A 5,882-nucleotide genomic window follows, 5' to 3' on the forward strand; every position below is an offset into this window, starting at 1 on the left:
CAATAGTAACACAGCTGGACCCACATGGGAAAGGTCTTGAATTTGCATCCCAGGACCTCCCTGAGCACATGCACATGTCCATGAACCAGGCCAACTGAAACTGGGGGCTGATCACAATGTGGAGACCCTTGTAGGGGTCCCTGTCTCTTTATTTGTTTCTCTCTTTCATAGAAGAAATAAACTTTTAAAACAAATAAAAAATAAGCACAATACCATAAACCAAGTTGCTCATAAACTATAGAAATTTATTTCCCATAGTTCTGGAAACTGGAAAGTACAAGATTAAAACATCAGCTGATTCAATGTTTGGTGAAGATTCATTTTCTGGTTCCGAGAGGATGCCTTCTTCCTATGTCCTCACATGGTAGAAGGAACTAGCTGGCTTTGATGTTCTCTTTTCAAAGGGCAGAAATCCCAGTAATGAGGGCTCCATCCAAATTACCTACCAAAGTCTCCAAACAGCATCACCTTGGAAGTTGGGAATTCAGCATATGACTTTAAGGGGATGCAAGCATTCAGAACATAGCAGAGACTGTATAGAGATAAAGGACAGCGATAGCAGCGAAGAAAAAATAATGCTAATTATTTACCATTTTAGCGTTTCTTGATTCTTTGCTCTTCATTTCTACTTTTGATACATTTTTCACCTTTTGATGAGAAAGAAAATTTTTGTTGTCTTTTTTTCCTGCTTTTGAGCTGTAAAGTATGTCATGCATGCAAGCTAGTATAAATAACATCCATTTACTGTCTTAAGAAGGAGAATGAAATAAGGACATAAAAGCATGGAGAGCAACTGTAGCTAGTAGAGACAATGGAGAAGGAGGGTGGATGATGGAGGGAGTAGAAAGGAGGGAATCAAGGGCAGAAAAGAGAAAAAAAAAGCAAAACATTAACGAACACAATAATAGAAAATTATCTGTTGATAATAATGTATACGGTAGTATCTTAGACTGGACTGATACATAGATATTCATGCTGGGAAAATCCATTTTTTATGCTGTAAAGATGTATAGTGATTGAATGTAAAAAAATAAGAAAATAAAATGAAGAAGAGAAAAGAAAAAAAAAAAAAAAGAAAGAAATGGACTCCATATAGCAGATTGCTTGGGTTTACCCTCCACCTGCCTCTCGCTGCTTCAGTTTGCACCACACACTCTGCATTGGGGAGCAGACCTAGGTAGACACCACCGACGACAACCTTTGCCTTCTGACTTCTGGTTGGCTTTGGCCAAGAGGAAATTGCATTTACTTATTTTTCTACACACTGCTCCTATCCTTGTAAATACTCCCTTTATTGACTTCTCAAATTAATTTTAGATTTCTGTTTATTTCCTTTAAAGTCCTAACCAGCTGGATGTGGGTGTAGAGTTCCCATCCATCCCCTAGAGAGGTCTGTCCTAGTTTCAGCTTTGTGTTAATCATTCTTTTTTGAAAGTGTAATTTAGGCTTTGGTGTATGTCAAAAAGTATATTATCTAGTTTTGCTTTTTTTTGACTCATGCAAATAGATTCACTTAAAATCTCTCTCCCACGCTTTATTCCACATTTCTTCCCCACCCTCAACTAGTTTGGAAATGATACATTCTATTTCTATGTATTTAGTAGTTATTTTAGAATTTTAATGCTCATAGTCCTATTTAACTTGTTAGTCTCAGCTTAATCAAACCTTTACTTTCCCTTTAGACAGTAGAGTCTTAGAATGCTTCAAACCCTGACTACGTCTCTCTCAATTTAAACACTATTTTTATTCCAACATTTTGATCTTGCCTTATTTTTACACTTGCATTAGTCATTGTTAATATTTTATCATGTAATCAGTGACTGCTTCGATTTGACCATGTGTTTATAATTTCCTTCACTCATCATTCCAACTTGTATCTGAGTTAGTCCCCTGGGATCAGTTTCCTTCTTCCTGAAAAACATATTTCACAAGATCTTTAATGAGGGTTGCTAGAAAACTCTGTCTTTACCTGTGAATGTTCTAAAGTTATGCTTGTCCTTGAAAGACAGTTTCGTTGAGTTTCTTTCGGCACTTTGAAGATAGCATATCACAATTGTTTGACTATTGCTCTTGTTGAGGATGCAACTATTAATCTAATTGCTGACTCACTGGAGGTAAATATCCTTTTTTTTTTTTTTTTTTTTAAAGTGAGATTTTTGCTATAGAGCTCATGTGCTCACTGGACAAACAGAGAGGATGGAGAGAGAGAAAGTGAGAAATCACCCCCTAGGAGAGATAGCCACGCTATAATCCCTTCTCCTCCATTCTCCTTTTCGAATTTTGGACATGGATGGGAGTTTTTAGTTTGTTTGTTTGTTTGTTTGTTTGTTTTTTTGGGGGGGGATTTTTACTATAGGGTGCGTGCACTTGCTGGAGAGACAGAGAGAGACAGAGGGATAGAAAGCAAGAAATTATTCCTCAGGAGAGACGGCCATGTCGCAATCCCTTCTCCTCTACTCTCCTCTTGGGATTTTAGGCACCCACACACACTCACCTGGCATGAGTTTCAAGCTGCCAGATCAGGGACTCAAACCATGGTCAGCCATGTGAGAGTCTAGTGACATAATCACTATGCCATCTGCTGGTCCCACAATAAATATTTATTAATCACCAGCTATATGCTTTGTGAAAAGCACTCTGGCTAGCTACAACAACCTAAAAAAAATGATTCTCTGCCTTAAGTAGTTTACTATATGAGAAGGAAGAAAGAGAGCTACTTTGTGCAACTATTCAACTTTCAACTGATGGAATTAAAGAACGTTTTATGGACAAAAATGCTTTTGAGCTGACTATGGAAGGATGCATTTCAATTCTGCCTTTGAAACTCTATTGTCAATTATGTAAGATTGCAACTGCATTATGAGCATGGTCAGGCTTACTTTGTTTTACTTTGTCATTTTTCCATGGCATTTAAATCTTTTCATCGTAATTCAATTGCTCAATGCATAAGTAATTTCTCAGAAAGAACACATTCATGTAAACAAGTGAGTCTCTTCTTAAGTTTACACAGTCTATAACATAGTTCTTGCTTTGAACTTTTAAAAAGAATTATTTATTTAATTTTATTGTTATCATCATCATCATTATTATTATTATTTCTTTTTAAATTTGCTATAGGGTATATATACTCACCAGAGAGACACAGAGAGAGAGGGAAAGTGAGAGAGCAAGCTGTCAGGTCCATGTGGGAGTCCAGTGCTTTAATCACCATGCCACCTGTTGGCCCCTGCTTTGAAGACTTCTTAATTGACTAATGTCAAGGGGGATACCTTGGACTGAGAGGAATGTCTCTACTCTTTCTTACCTTGGTGGCATTAACACCCTCCTGTCATTCAAACATAAAACCTTCTCTTTGCTTTTCCTAAGCAACCGATAACCAAATTCTGGATCTTTCCCCCCTGTGGCTACTCCTCTTTAACATCTTGAAGGTGTAACTCCTCCTCACCCATTGTGGATTCTGCTGTCATTGATGTCTTCTCAGCTACCATCCAGTCTTCTCTTGGACTATTATTGCCAGTTTGTCCTTTGTAAGGTGTGTATCTAATTGTGTTGCTGTCTTAAACACTTTCAGAGTAGTCCAGATAACAACATGGCTTATAGGGCTCCTCCCACATTTGTGCCTCTCTGCAGTTCTGAAGCTGAAACTGCACTCTCCTTTCCTCCCTGCCCTAAACATAAGCCTGAAGGGTGGTATGGCTGCAGTTTTCTGAGTCAAGGTTCAGGCTATCTGCCACCCTCTCCACTTGGATTCCCAGAGACAACCCTGCTCCACCTTTCTCACTTGGTGGACACCTGCTTATCTTTCAGGGCATGGTTTAATCATTACCTTCACTTACGAACTTTTCCCTAAGGGTGGGGATGACATTGGTGACTACTGTGCCCTCAAAACTTCTATCAAGACACTGCTTACACTTTTTGAGTTTACTGCATTGCAAATCTGTCCCATCATTAGAATATTACCAGGTTTTCCATCCTTGTGTCCAAAGGATTTTGGATGGTTACTAGAATAAAATATATTTTTTAGACAAATATTTTTTAAAAATCAGATCACTGAAAACTATTCAATTCATATTGAAACATGAATGGAAAATAGAACCTTACAGTTCCTTTGAATAGAAAGTCCTCAACTGAGCGTGAATCTAGTTGAAAGCAACTTACTCTGTTTACAAGATAGATAATAAAAAGTGCATTGTTCTGATGAAGCTTAGGCAGAAAAGGGGGAGGATAGTGAGAGCTTTTCCTTTACTTCCTGCTTCTTAACTGCCTTCAGCTAAAAATAGTTTTGGTGTCAAAGAGGCATATTTGGGGTGACATATCCTGGTTTCCTTTAAGTGCAATCTTGAGGCAGTCTTTTTCTGAAGTGTTTTTTTGTTTTTTTATTTGCCAGAATGTCTGGGCACATGTGCAAGAGAGAGTGTAAGGGAAGGAGAGGGAAAATGCCCCCCAATGGACATGGCCATGCCACAATCCTTTTTCCCCCATTTTGTCATCCCAGTGGGATTTTAGGCTTGCATACCCATGCTTCCAGCATGCTTTTTGAGTCATAGGAGCCAGGATTTGAACCACAGTTGGCCATGTGGGATCTGGCTCCTGCTTAACTGCTGGACTAAGGAGCTGGCCCTTGAGGCAGAATCTTGAGTATGTGGTGATTTGCCACATAAGAGAGCAGAGACGATTCTAGAGAAAGAGGATAATATGCAAAGGCTCTAGACTATGAGAAAGAACATGGAGCTTGAGGAACTGCATTAGTCTGGTACTGTTAGAGCAGTGCTGTTGGATATTACTTCCTGCAATGATGGACATGTTCTGTATCTGCGATATCCAGCATAGTCGCCATTGACCACATGTGACTACTGAGCTGCCCTTGCATGTGACTTGTCAACAAGACTGAATTTTTTATTTAGTTTAAATTTAGTTATTATAAATGTAAGTAGCCATATGTGGCTAGTGTCTACCATATTGTCAGCACAGATATAGAGCACAGGGTAACTGAGGCAATGACAAGAGAGCTGATGCTAGAGAGATTAGTGGGTTTAAATTATAGGATACCTTTTTTGTCATGCAGGGAAATGTGAATTTAAACTGTCTTTCAGAGATATAGTTTTCAAGCTATGTTCCATGGTTCATGGTTCTGTACAGGTTACTCAGGCTGTGAATGGAGCTGGTGGTGGAAATGAGGGAGATTCAGGAAGACTGAGTAGTTGGTTGGAGGTCTCTTGCTCCTCTCCCATTCAGCCCATCCCATGAGTTCCTCCCTAGCTGAATAGCTTCAGTTTTATCAGTTAGTGTTCTAGGATTTTATATACAGTATTATTGAGGGAAGATGGCTACCTCAGGGGATGGTGTGAAAATAAATGACAGAGATTTGCAGTTGTGATAGAATACTCTGGGCAGAGGTTGGCCATGAAGGGACTAAGACAGAGAAGTGAGAGTTCTCTTAATTTTCTGGAGAACAGGTGGTCCTGCTTAAACTAAATAGAGGCAGCAGCAATGGAGAGGAGAGACAGATGTGAGACTCAGGAGGAATACCAGACAGGCCTTGGTAAGCAATTATATATGGGAGTAAGAAAGAAGAGAATAGGCCAGCCAGTGCTGTAGAGGTTAAAACAGCTGGATCCTACATAACTGACTATGTAGTTTGAGTCCCCAATCCAGTAGCTTGAAAAACATGCCAGGCACATGTGCATGTATGCTCAAAATCCCACTTTTCTTGCTTTTCTTCTCTCTCTTTCTTTCTCTTTCTCTTTCTCTTTCTGTCTCTCTCCAGTAAATGCACACACCATACAGCAAATTAAAAAGAAAAAGAAGAAGAAGAAGGAGAAGAAGAAGAAGAAAAGAAGAAAAGAAAAAAGAAAAGAAAAGAAAAGAAAAGAAAAGAAAAG

At 39.0% G+C, this 5,882-nt stretch overlaps 1 long non-coding RNA gene across 1 annotated transcript; it reads right to left on the reverse strand.

The window, feature by feature from the left end:
• Nucleotides 1–224: 224 nt before the first annotated feature.
• LOC114007062 (uncharacterized) lies at nucleotides 225–3,516 on the reverse strand. The gene is made up of 3 exons (XR_003548723.1): nucleotides 3,446–3,516; nucleotides 591–647; nucleotides 225–468 (listed from the first exon to the last, which is right to left on the reverse strand). It is a non-coding gene; the product is annotated as an uncharacterized LOC114007062 (long non-coding RNA).
• Between the last annotated feature and the right edge of the window lie 2,366 nt (nucleotides 3,517–5,882).

This window comes from Tupaia chinensis, unplaced genomic scaffold (genome assembly GCF_000334495.1).
Source record: "Tupaia chinensis unplaced genomic scaffold, TupChi_1.0 Scaffold000117_2, whole genome shotgun sequence".
Taxonomy (NCBI): domain Eukaryota; kingdom Metazoa; phylum Chordata; class Mammalia; order Scandentia; family Tupaiidae; genus Tupaia; species Tupaia belangeri.